We start from the raw sequence: 13092 nt of genomic DNA, 5'->3' as shown, positions 1-13092 counted from the left end.
TGTTGACATAAATCAGACTAATGATTTCTTCTTCGACTTTCTAACAAACAAAGTGATCTTGTATGTTCAGATGCTTCAGCTTTTCAGATTGCTTTGGTTTCCTTGATGCGTCAATGGCTGCCATGCTATCAGAGTAAATAATATGAGGTAATTGTACTTGTAGATTTAATTCTTTTAAGAAGTTACCGATCCAAATAGCTTCTTTAGTAGCATCAGACGCAGCTTTATACTTAGCTTCACATGATGAGGAAGCTACGGTTGATTGACGTTTACTTCTCCAAGAGATAGGACCACCGGCTAATGTAAACACATATCCTCTTGTAGAGCAACGAGTTAGAAGATCTGAAACCCAATCAGCATCAGTAAACCCTGGGATTGAGAGAGTTCTATCTCCATTAGTATGGTATACAATTCTCATGGACTTTGGTTCTTGCACTGTAGTGAAGTAGCCTCTTTGCATATTGATGATGAATCGGCTTTGGATCGTGCATAAATCGAGACAAGATCCCAGCTGCAAAACTTAAATTTGGTCAGGTGCAAGATACAAGATATCTTATACTCCCAAGAATACTTCTATATAATCTAGTTTCTTTTGTGTATATCCAACAAGTTGAACCAGACTTTGAATATATGTAGAGATCTCAAAACTGTATAGGAAGGGGTGTGTGAATAGATGATGAGTCTGGCACATCAAACTTTGCCAAAATAGTGTCAGCAAATCAAGATTGCTCAAGAGTTAATGAGTATGGCCTTTGTCGTAGAATTCGGATGCCGAGAATATAAGAGATTTCCCCCCCATCAGTCATGCTGAATTTTGTAGAGAGCTCTTGCTTGATGTGGTTGATGGCTGATAAAGAAGGAGCCATGAGGACAATATCATCCACATACAAAGCAAGAATGAGCAAGCCATCTTTCCCTTGACAAGTATAGACGGAGACATCAGTAATACAACGATTGAAGCCAGCCCGTTGCATAAAGCTGTGAAAACGAGCATTCCATTGTCGTGGAGACTGCTTCAAACCATAGAGAGCTCATTGTAAATGACATACATAATCAGGGTGTTGAGGATCAACAAAGTGTGGAGGTTGTGACATATATATATCTTCATCAAGAAAACCATTAAGGAAGGCGGTCTCAACATCCATCTGATGAAGCTCCATATCAAACTGGGTAGCGAGTGCCATGAGTATACGGAAGGTGGACAAACTGAGTGTAGGAGAGAATGTCTCATGGAAGTCAATTCCAAGTGCTTGAGAGAATCCTCGAGCTACAAGACGAGCTTTATGTCGCTGAATTCACTACAAGGATTTGAGCTGGTAGCGACGGGGATTAGTGACAGCGGGTAGCGGCGTTGCTATTTGTGTCATTATTGGTGTCGCTATTTGCATCTCAAAAGCGACGCAAATAGCGACACAAATAGTGACACCCACATTTTGTGTTTTGACAGCGAGAGCGAGAGAGAGAGTGACCGTCGTGAGAGAAGGAGAGGAAGAAAAGTTGCCGCCGCCACCGCTGTTGTTCGCGAAGGAGAGGAGGAGCCTTCATCGCAAAGAGGAGCCGCCCCACACTCGCCATATCTCATCGGTGAGTCTCCCTCTCTCTTTCTTTTGCTTGTTTAAGGTTTAAATCACTTTCTCTTTTGCTTGTTTAGGAGAGGAAATGAGAGAGAAAGAGAGGGAGAGGGAGATAGAGGGAGAGAAAGAGAAAGAGAAAGAGAGGGAGAGGGAGAGGGAGAGGGAGGGAGAGTGCATTCTCTCTCTCTCCCTTTTGCTTGTTTAAGGTTTAAATCACTTTTTTTTTGCTTGTTTAGGAGAGGAAATGAGAGAGAAAGAGAGAAAGAGAGGGAGAGGGAGAGAAAGAGAGGGAGAGGGAGAGGGAGAGGGAGAGGGAGAGGGAGAGGGAGGAAATGAGCGAGGGAGAGAAAGAGAAAGAGAGGGAGAGGGAGAGGGAGGGAGAGTGCATTCTCTCTCTCCCTCTCCCTTTTGCTTGTTTAATGTTTAAATCACTTTCTTTTTTTCTTGTTTAGGAGAGGAAATGAGAGAGAAAGAGAGAAAGAGAGGGAGAGGGAGAGGGAGAGAGAGTGCATTCTCTCTCTCCCTCTCCCTTTTGCTTTTGGAGAGTGTTAAGATATATTGTGAGAGGGAGAGGAAATGCAAGAGAAAGAGAGGGAGAGGGAGAGAGAGGGAGAGAAAGAGAAAGATAACATATATTGGAATGATAGCATATCCATGATTATGGTAATGGTAACCACTTTGTTTTTTTATGGGTACCATTACATCGACTCCTTAAGAGGGCTAAAAATTAGTCATACACTTTATAAAGTCTAATTAGGAGATTCAAGATGCACGATAATAGACTTATCGATAATGGTATGCAATGTGCTTTGCCATGGGCCACGTATATTGGTGACTCTTTAAGATGGCTTAAAATTGGTAATATCCTTCATAATGTCCAAGTAGGGGGATCTAATTGTGATATGCATAATTCATTGTTTTTGTATTAACTTTATAGGCATAACAAATTAGAAATCATGCCAACTAGTCAACGGAAGGACTAAAAGAAAATGATACCCTAGCTAATGGTCATTACGGTACTTCATCAAAATGAACCCAAAAGTATTGTTATAGAAGAAGAATCCCTTAAATTGAGCATATAATATTTTCTTCAAATGTTATGACTATGAGTAGAATTGATTAAAATAAATTTTATTACTATAGTTGATAAATTTCATAGATGGCATTAATTTTAATACATGGACCTAGGACAAAAAAATCACATTTCTAAGATGCTTTTTGTTGAGACTGATTTATTATTAGACTAAGAGATCCTCAATGATGCTCATAAATGGATTACTTATACTCAAAGCCCTCTAGTGCAGTTATATAAGTAATCCTAGTAGAGCCCCTCTAAGATACTCAAAGTACATAACCTAGAGACCGTAGCTAGGTATATAAGGTATAATGGTTGTACAAGAAGACACCTCAATAATAGACTTATCACCATTTATAAATCCCAAAGAAGAATCGTGTTCCATCCCCTTCAACTCTATATTCACCTCGTGAAGAACTTCATTCATCATAGCATCCTTGTCACCAATCTTTTTGTTGCAATGATGAAGTAATATATTCACCACTTTTTCTTTTAGCATCTAAGCCATTATCCAATCTTTTAGTCAAGTCCAAACATTTAGTCTTTGACTCATGAACCTTATGAACCAATGCTTTTTTTTTTACAATAACGAATAATTATCTACCGGGACAAACAAATCCTTGAGCATGGTATATGGCCGAGATGTAACATCAATAAATCTCTCAACTACTATGTACAATGCATTCTTTACATTAATCGGTAAAGCATTTCTTATATCTTGAAGTTTAGATTTTAACACCATGGATGCATCAATATCAACCTCAATGTTTTACAAAATTTGCTTCTCAAGCTCTTGCAGAGGCTAAAACCTCTCAAGCAAGAGCTTATGGTCAACTTGCAACTTGACATACATCTCCGTAAAGCTATCCATTTGAGCCTCGTTTGCTGTAATGTAGATAAGATGGAAAACGAAGAAGGTCTTATTGTTCAAGATCGCGAGGCGTATCTTAATCAGCGTGTCCCATGTCCTTGCTCTCAATGCAAGTTGGCAATTAGACGAAAACACCGATTGTCTATAGAACACATACGACGATTTGGCAAGTTTCAATCTGAGATCATTGATCAGGTGATTGCAGATTTTCAGCAAATGCTAATTAGAAGTTAATATTAATCATGCATTGTACTCGCAAGCTAATTGAAAACCATACACAATAAGATTGGGTCTTGTTGGAAAATTTTCTATCTAGGGGGATGATGTCTTGTCCCAAGGGGGAGTGCATCCTTTGCGGCCAATTAGAAGAGTTCGTGGGCATGCGATAGATGGAGTGCAAGAGCCAATCCACCACTCGCAAGGCCAATCTATACCATCAATGCGAGAGGAGACAGACAACCTTCCAAACCTACCTACAATCTGGGAGCCTGAGATGGAGGCAATGATCGATGCATTGATTCCCATGGATGTCGAGACATCTAATCCGCTTAGAGAGGAAGCATCCATACCATTATATGATGGGTGCCGAGTATCTCGGTTGAAGACATTGCTTGCACTCTTAAGTGTGCAAGCAAAATACGGGTGGAGCAATACGAGTGTGACCGAGCTATTCAGGTACCTTGCACATAGGCTTCATTGAATTTTTTTTTTGACACTATTATTACAAACATTTGTGCTTTTTCAAGGTGTTTTATGATTTTTTTCACGTTATTGAAATATCATATATTACCACCTGCAAATACCATGCCTGAGTCTCGTGATGATGCACGATATGTTTTACGGAAGCTTGGCATGGACTACAATAACATTCATGCATGTATCAACGATTGCATACTGTTTCGAGATGAATATGAGACTATGGAGACATGTCCAAAGTGTGGTGCTCACAGGTATCGACAGGACTTGCAAGGGAAAACCATCCCTCAAAAAGTTCTCAGACACTTTCCGCTCATCCCCCGCATAAACCACATGTTTTGTACGTTCGGCATGGCAAGCTTGACAACGTGGCATGTGCAGAATAGGTCCATGGATGGAGTTCAAGGAATATCAACGTATTCGCGCGCATGGAGCCACATTGACTCTACCTTCCCAAGCTTTGCGCGAGAGCCAAGGAATCTTCGGCTCAGTCTCGCAATGGATGGTGTGAACCCATTCGGTCTACGCTCAACTTCTTACAGTGTGTGGCCTATAGTCCTTGTTAACTACAACGTCCCTTCATGGCTTTCTATGAAGAATGGACATCTCATCCTTAGCTTGCTCGTCCCAGGCCGATACAAAGTAAAAAATATGGATGTGTATCTTTGTCCATTAGTCGATGAGCTTAAGATTTTGTGGGAGGAGGGGGTCACTGTGCAAGATATGAGCAGGCGCGATGGTCGGTGGTCAGCCAACATTCGAGCCATTCTCATGTGGACGATGCATGACTTTTCGGGATTGGGAGAGTGCTCAGGTGAGTAGACCTCCGTTCTCGCTGGTAATATCTATATTTTATCTCATTCAATCAAGTATTCACTAGGTCCTGGCTCGCCTTATAGGTCTGGTTACCTCAGGTTATCATGCATGTCCATTGTGTGGGCCACAATTAGACTCCCAAAGGTCATGAACCATGAAGAAGATCGTATATCAAGGACACACCGCTTTCTTGCCGGAGGATCATGAACTCAGGGAAGGTTTCCTTGGACGACCTCCAACACGTATGAATGCCGCAATCTAGTACGAGCTGAAAATGGTCAACCCGGAATCACATCCAAATGGAATGCGACGGTTCTCAGTTTTCTATGAGTTGCCATATTGGACCCACTTACAGGTCAACCACTTGTTGGATCCCATGCATATTTTCAAGAATGTGAGCAGCTTGCTATGGGACCACATCACAGGAAAGAGAGACACTATAGGGGCACGAATGGATTTGAAGGAGGTAGGTAAGATGGAGGCGCTTTGGCCGTAGTCGAGTGCTGATGGTCACGTGCAGCTTCCTCGCGCTCCTTGGGTTTTGTCCACTAAAGAAGAGCGCATTGTGAAGCAAGTAATCAAGTCTATCCGCACTCTGACGGGTATGATGCGTTCTCTCAGGTCCGCATTTTCTAAAGATGACCAACTGTCGGGGCTAAAATCCCATGATTGGCATAACATATGTCAGGTTTGTGCTACGAATGGATTGTAAATAGCGTGGGCATTTTGTAATTTGAAAAGTGGCCATTATTCATCTTCTTGTGCATCTTGTGGACGAAGTGGAGATTGCTGGACCTGTCCATACGTGATGGATATTCTTCCTGGAGCACTTCATGAAAACCCTGAAAGGCTTTGTGCGACAACGAACTCGGCCGGAAGGTAGCATGGCCGAAGGTTGGTTGGTGTCAGAGGCGTTAGTGCATATCTCACAATGGCTACCAATGGTGGAGCCAGACAATGAAATGCTATGGACGCTGAAGGACGATGATAGACTGACTGGAGATGTGGTGGTTGGAAATGGGATAGAAAAAAGAATGGATGCCTCAATGGAAGAGAAGGTGAATCGCTTTTGTATGTTGCACCATGTCTCCATGGAGACGTGGCTCGCCAAGTACCAGATTGCAAGGCAAGATCGAGAGGAAGCAAGAGCTGAATTCCGATGTAGTACGCGTCATCGACCGATTCGATATCCTGAAGGCATGGAGGAGATGTCGCGGTTTATGTCAACACGATGGTTGCATGGAGCCTTGACAACAGCATCCAGCGAAGGGACAGAGGTCTCAATGGAGGAGTGGGAATTCTCGAGGGGATGTAGTCCAAAGGTGATGAGGGGTTTAGAATCTGTCGTATGTAAATTTTATATGCGACATCTAATTTGAGTGTTTCAATGTACAATACAAAATATATAGTGCAACATGGTCGCGCGGACGGCATTTATGCGTGGAGCGTATTGACAAAATGCGCTCCACAATGGATTGTGGTGTCATGGCAAGGTTCGAGCAAGAGAGCCGACGACGAGCAACGGATCTGAACATAGTTGCGGATGAGATGGAGTATTTTGGGAACTTGCAAAGTATTATGACGGTGGATTACCGTAGCTTCTGCATGATACTATTCGATGTGCAGTGGTTCAAAGTGGTACTTGGAGGAGCTAGAGCAACAGTTCGACGAGGATTTCTGGAAATAGATTCCGAAAACAAATGGACAGATTTACGTGACACCTTTGTATTGCTGGCCCATTGTGAACAGGTGCATGGAGTCATTAGCTTGCTAATTGTAATACGACATGGTTTATGTCACAATGGTTTGAACTCACTTTGTATGTGTTTGTGAATATGTAATCTTCTATCCAAACCCCCGACAACCTCGATGGTGGTATGTTATACCTTCAACTCCCCGAAGTGCGAGAGTATATGATCAAAGCGATGTTTCGAGCATAGATGAAGATAATATGCAAATAGAGAGGTCGATATTGCAAGGGGTGGAGGCCATCGAAATCTTGGAGCCCGCATCGGCTAACAATGATGGAAATACAGAAGTCCAAGACTTTTTTGAGAACGAGGCGGACTCATTCTTTTGTGGTGACATGTCTATCGACCTTCTAGTGTATGCAGAGTTGTGTCAGGAGATTAACATGGGACCATAGGATACTTCATACTTGGAGCATCCACTTACTCAATTCCTTGTTTAGATCTCTTATAAAGGTACATAAGATATGCATTTTAAGAGGGATTTTTTAAAAATGATTTATATTACTGTGCTTTGTATAATTTAAATTGATTATTCTAACACTATTTTTTATCTGTGCAGGTGACATTTTCAGGATGAGTCGAGAGATGAGCGATGAGGAGTTGCAGGACATCTTTGCACGCATGTCTCCAGACCAGCTCGCGAGATTTAGAGAGATGGTAGACCAGGAGCTCTCTCGTTCTTCGTCACGGCGCTCTGCTAGATCTGCTTCAGTGCGATCGGATGCTTCGGTTTCGAGCAAACAATCTCGACGCTCGTGACTTGGGCCAGAGGGAGGGACTGCATCGGAATCAGGGGGATGCTGCTGTGGAGACACAGATGTGGTGTCTCCGTCTCGTCATTCAACTGGAGCTGCATCACCTCCAACATTTGTCACACCTGTGGGGACGTCTACTCCAATTACTCCGGCTCTTGCACAGCCATCAGCAGGTGCCACCCCTTTGCGTGCCACTCCGAGAGAGGTTACCCCCGTCGGTACACCGGATGTAGAGGGGTCTCCTGGATATGCTCAAGAGCGTGGACGGAGATGGGAGAGGACCCATCTTAGGCAGACTAGTATGAGAGAGTTGTGCCAACAAGTTTTTCAGCACAACGTCCTGGATCATTGGAAGAACATATCGGAGGGGAGCAAGGACTACATAGTAGCATCCTTGCACGAGGAGTTGCTGGTGCCAGCCGCAGTAGATAGATTCTCTACGGGCTGGATGATGGATTGCATGCGTGCATACATGTGACATAGACGATCTGATGCACGCAAGGCAATCAAGAGTGGGGCTGTAAAGCACGAGTGGTTAGATGCAGACGACTGGCGCCGACTGAGGGAGGAGGCTACAGATTCTCCAGGACGTTGGAGTCAACAGCGCGAGGCGGCGAGGGCACAACTCGAGGCCGGAGTGGTCCATCATCTTGGGAGTAGCGGCCACAGGATATATTTGGGGGACTTTGTAAGTTTCTCTTTTGTTTTGCTTGTTTGTTTTTTTGAAATATTCTTTGTACTGACAATCATGTTTCTAACAGTTAGCATTTTGTTTTCTTTGCAGCACTCCATTACAAATCGCGATCCGCAAGGCCTTGAGACTCGATATGCAGAGAGGCACGGTCTTAATGCATTGATCGACCGATTGTATAGACACGGCGGCCTTGTAAGTCACTCATCTTTCTTGTCCGTAGTTACCATGAGATATTTGATTGGATTATTGTATGGTGGTTTGATGTGTTGTTTCTTTTTCTACAGAATCTATTCGATGCTCCTTTGCGGCGGGACGAGCTTTCGAGGGATGAGGATTTGTAGCTCGCCCTTGGATTCTTGGAGCTCATACACCTTTATTTTTTAGTCGTCTGATCTATGTAGACATTTTCTATGTATTAGTGATATCCTGTCATGATTGTACGAATTGCTTTTTATGCCATCATGTATTTATTTCATGTATCAGTTTTATGATTTCAGTATACATTCTTTTTGTTTGCAAGCGCTTTGTATACAGTAGTGCAGAAACTATTTTGTATGGCTCTCATACAACACACAGTGTTGTATGTGACAGGGCAGCTTGTTGCCGTGCCACAAAATTTTTTTAATCCCTGTTACCGTTGCTATTAACGTCGCAAATTTACTGCTCGCGTCGCTATTTCCGTCGCTATGCGCGTCACAAATTTACTGGTTGCATCGCTATTGGCGTCGCTATTTCCATCGCTATGCACATCGCAAATTTACTGGTTGCATCGCTATTTCCGTTGCTATACGCATCGCAAATTTACTGGTTGCATCGCTATTTGCGACACATATAGCGACGCCAATAGCAACGTTTTTATGGCGTCGTCAATAACAACATTTTTTGCGACGATGGGGGCAAATTTTGTTATTTGTATTTTCATCGCTTTAAACGTCGGTATAAGGTCTATATCTTGTAGTGGAACAGAGCCATCAACATTATACTTCTTGCGTAAAAGCCAGCAACAAGACACAATAGACCTATTTGACGGGCGAGGTACAAGAACCCGGGTGTTATTCTGCTTAAGAGATTGCATTTCACTCTCCATGACTGCATTCCAGAGAGATGCCTTAGGGGAAGCAAGTGCTTCTACAATAGAGATGGAAGTATCATCCAATAGCAAAGAGGACTCCATATTCATAGTAGATGAATCATGCTGATGGATGGCAGCAGACAATGCATTTGCTAGTGCTGTTTCATCCAAAAGCTCTAAGATTGAACGAAAGTGTGGAGTTCTTTCCATCTGAGACTCGGCTGCACTCTCAGTTTGTCGCGATGTAGAAGCATCAGATGCAGTTGGGGCAGTTTCTTGGGCTGAAGTGAGAATTTGATTAGTTGAGATGGAGGAGTTGAGATTACGAGAGGGAACTCGATGACGACAACTTCGAGAATCAGCATTGATTCATCTTTGAGAGCTCGGGTAGGAGATATGAGTTATCCCCACATCAGGAGAGGAAATGTTGTGTAGGCGACGACAAGACTAAGTAGAAGCAAGGCAACTGGCCTGAAACAAATAGTCACGAGCTGGAGTAGAAATGCCGGAAATAATGTCTCCCGTGGATTGAGCTACGGGTGGTGGCAGAGGTGCAGGAGCAAGAGGAGGTGGAGAGAAGTTGGGTAAGGAGTAGTCCTCAAAGTGTGTCAGCAGCAACATCAAGGCAGCCATGTAGAGGAGGTCTACCCGGAGATGAAGAGGCATGTGAATCCTTCTCATAGCAACTAAATTTTGGGGAGGTAGATGTAAAAGGAGCAGATAAGAGAGCACCTTCATTAAATAGAACATCACGAGAAAAAATGAACTTGAGGGTCGTTGGGTTGTACAGATAGTACACTTTAATACCAAAACGCTCCCCATAGCCCATAAGAATGCAGCGCTCAGCACGGGGATCAAGTTTAGTGCGAGCTTCAGCTGACATGAGTGAATAACAATGAGTGCCGAATATGCGAACATTAGTCAAATCTGGTTTCTCATTAGTCCATCTCTGAGTTTTAGAGGGGAGCCGATTCTGCAAGTAGCAAGCAGTTGCAGTAGCTTCTTCCTAGAAGGATTGAGAAAGACCAGCAACTTGCAACATAGATCGAGATGCATTGAACAGTGTACCCCATTTGGGCTCAGCTAGACCATTTTGTTGTGGTCTATAAGGAACGATGAACTGATGAACTATCCCCAAATCAAGGCAATAGTCTCGAAACTTGTGTGAAAAATACTCTTCACCGTTGTTAGATCGAAGGGTTTTTAGATGATGTGCTGCACGCCGCTCAACAAAGGTGTGATAGTGCTTGAAGTGACGAAACACCTCAGATTTGTGCTTCATGAAGTAGATTATGGCATACTTGGAGTATTCATCTAAGAATAATATGACATACGTATGACTAGTCAAGGAAGGCACAGGTAAAGGTCCGAAGACATCAGAATGAACAAGTTCCAGCACTTTTTTCGTCTTTGTTCGCGAACGAGGAAACTTTGTGCGAGTCATCTTGCCAAATATGCAAGCTTCACTATGTTGGACAGAGGTAGAGCCATGCCCTTGACCATTTTATACATTTGCAAAGTCTTCATAGGGCAGACATGGGGGTGTCCAAGCTGGTAATGCTAGCAAAGTGTTTCTGTGTTAGCATCAGCGTGGGAAATGGCTGAATTGGAATGCATAACAGAGGGCATTGCACCTATGCCAAGTGGGTAGAGACAACCCTTTTGTGGGCAGATCAGCCTGATAGGGGTTTGATTGGGTATTGAGGCTTTGATGATGCTAGAAGTTCCACTTTGATTGACCTCACTAACAAATAGCAAGTTCTTGGCTAGGCCAGGGATATAATATACACCTGTTATTTTTGTAACATCTCTTGTTGGGAGCTTAAGGTAAACAATACCCTTTCCCTTAGTCGTATAAGCACCGTCATCTCCAAGACAGACCTCCACGGAAAGTTGGAGTGGTTTGTAGTCATGAAGCCAAGAGCTATCACTGGTCATGTTATGGGTAGCCCCTGTGCCAAGATACCAAGTGTAATCACTTGGTAGTGTGTGTCTAGTAGCCATAAACAAACAGAGAGTCGAGATATCATCATCAATGTTGGAGTCATCCAACTCAGTTATGTTGGCCTGATTACGTGACCGAGTATAGTTGCCGCGAGATCGTTGTTTGGTGCAGCATTCATACTCCTCATGACCTCTGCACCGACAGAAGGTACAGAATAAGGCAGGGTTATACGAGGGATTGTAGTTGTTTCCCCTATAGTTGGGATTGATTCGCACATTGCGAGATGAGGCACTGAATGTCCTCGCATTACCCATACGAGGTAGTGGCCTGTTCATGGATCGACCAGCACTAACACGAGGTCTCTACCTCGACCTATTAGGAAAACGTGATCTCCCGGCAGCCATGGCCATAGAAGTTTGAAGAGGGGAAGTGATAGTAGGGTTAGATCGTGCCCGTAATTGGTCTTCTTGGCATATAAGGGCAACAAGTTCGGCCACAATTAAGGCTGCATTATTGGAGTGGGCGGTAATAAAAGACTGCCACTCCTCAGGTAAAGCAACAAGGAGAGTGGTAACTTGAATCTCCTTAGGAAGCGTGAGACGTGCGATCAGAACATCATCAGATGCCTTCTGCCAAGCATTAAGAAAAGAATCACTAGATTTGAAGGACTTCATGGTTAAGTCATTTAATTGCTTATGCAACAGAACACGTGAAACCACATTTGTCCGTTGATATTGTTGCTTCAGGATGTCCCATATTTCATGGGCTGTCTTGGATTGGCAAACCAATTGCAGTTGTTTATCCCCAAGATGGAGTATGATTTCTGTACAGGCTTCTAAATCCTTTTTCTTCCAAGCATCAATGTCGGCCTGGGTAGCAGCAACTTGTCCTGCAGGTACAATAGCTGGCTGGGTTCGGTTCAGAACCGCCGACGACGCCAAGATGTCCTACTTTCACAAGAATCATTTGTAACCTGAGACTCCAAGGGAGATACTTAGGACCATTCAATTTCTCAATCTAATAATACGTAGTGTAAGAGGAGGAAGATGCAGCGGCCATGTCTGATGAGCAGTCCGGATCAACTTGTCAGCAATAGCACACATGAGTCTTTAGCAGGTGCCTGTGGGCCTTGGAAAGGAGCGCTCTAGATTGATACCATGTGAGCGCTTAATACAGGTAATTAATTTTAGAACAGAATAGAGCAAACTCTGATGAAGACGATGATAGGCGCACAGATCTGAATGTTTATTTTTATTATTGTTCTGTTGTTACATAGGCGATGCTCTTGAATCGCACTGTTACATCGTATCGTTACATGGTGTCGATTGCCTATTTAAATTTTTAAATATTATTTTTTATTAATTACGCCAACAAGGCCATCAAGATGAGGGTCAGATACTTGGAGGCCATTTTGAAGCAAGATGTGGGCTACTTCATCCCGAAGCTGAGATGGGAGTGCTCATTGAGAGCGTATCCAATGACACTCTGCTTGTGTAGGATTCCATTAGTAAAAACATGGGAAACTTCATCCACTGTATGGCTACCTTCTTGGGAGGATTTGTAGTGGGATTCTCATGCAGGGATTGGGCATGGGAGTGAGCTACGTTTTGCTCCTAGGCCCTCATTTTGTGGAAATTCTGGTGTGAAGGGGTGAGACCAATGGTGGAAAATCTATCACAACCATTTTCTCTATCATAATCGGTGGCATGTCTCTTGGCCATGCCTTCTCAAACATTACCGCTTTTGGGAGAGGGAAAGCTACAAGGTACAAGTTCTAGGAGATGGTGAGGAAGCAGCCTAAGATGGATAGGAATGTGGCGGCGGTAGGAAAGCTTAATAGCCT

The 13092-nt window shown here is 43.4% G+C and overlaps 1 pseudogene; it reads right to left on the bottom strand.

Annotated features, from left to right (window-relative positions):
* Window positions 1-719: 719 nt before the first annotated feature.
* Window positions 720-12308, bottom strand: LOC148009305 (uncharacterized; annotated as a pseudogene).
* Window positions 12309-13092: the final 784 nt, after the last annotated feature.

This window comes from Lygodium microphyllum, unplaced genomic scaffold (genome assembly GCF_053477565.2).
Source record: "Lygodium microphyllum isolate KBCC unplaced genomic scaffold, Lygodium_microphyllum_v1.1.10 scaffold_31, whole genome shotgun sequence".
Taxonomy (NCBI): domain Eukaryota; kingdom Viridiplantae; phylum Streptophyta; class Polypodiopsida; order Schizaeales; family Lygodiaceae; genus Lygodium; species Lygodium microphyllum.
Note: the sequence above shows the minus strand (reverse complement) of the source record. Positions and strands in the feature narration are given on the sequence as shown.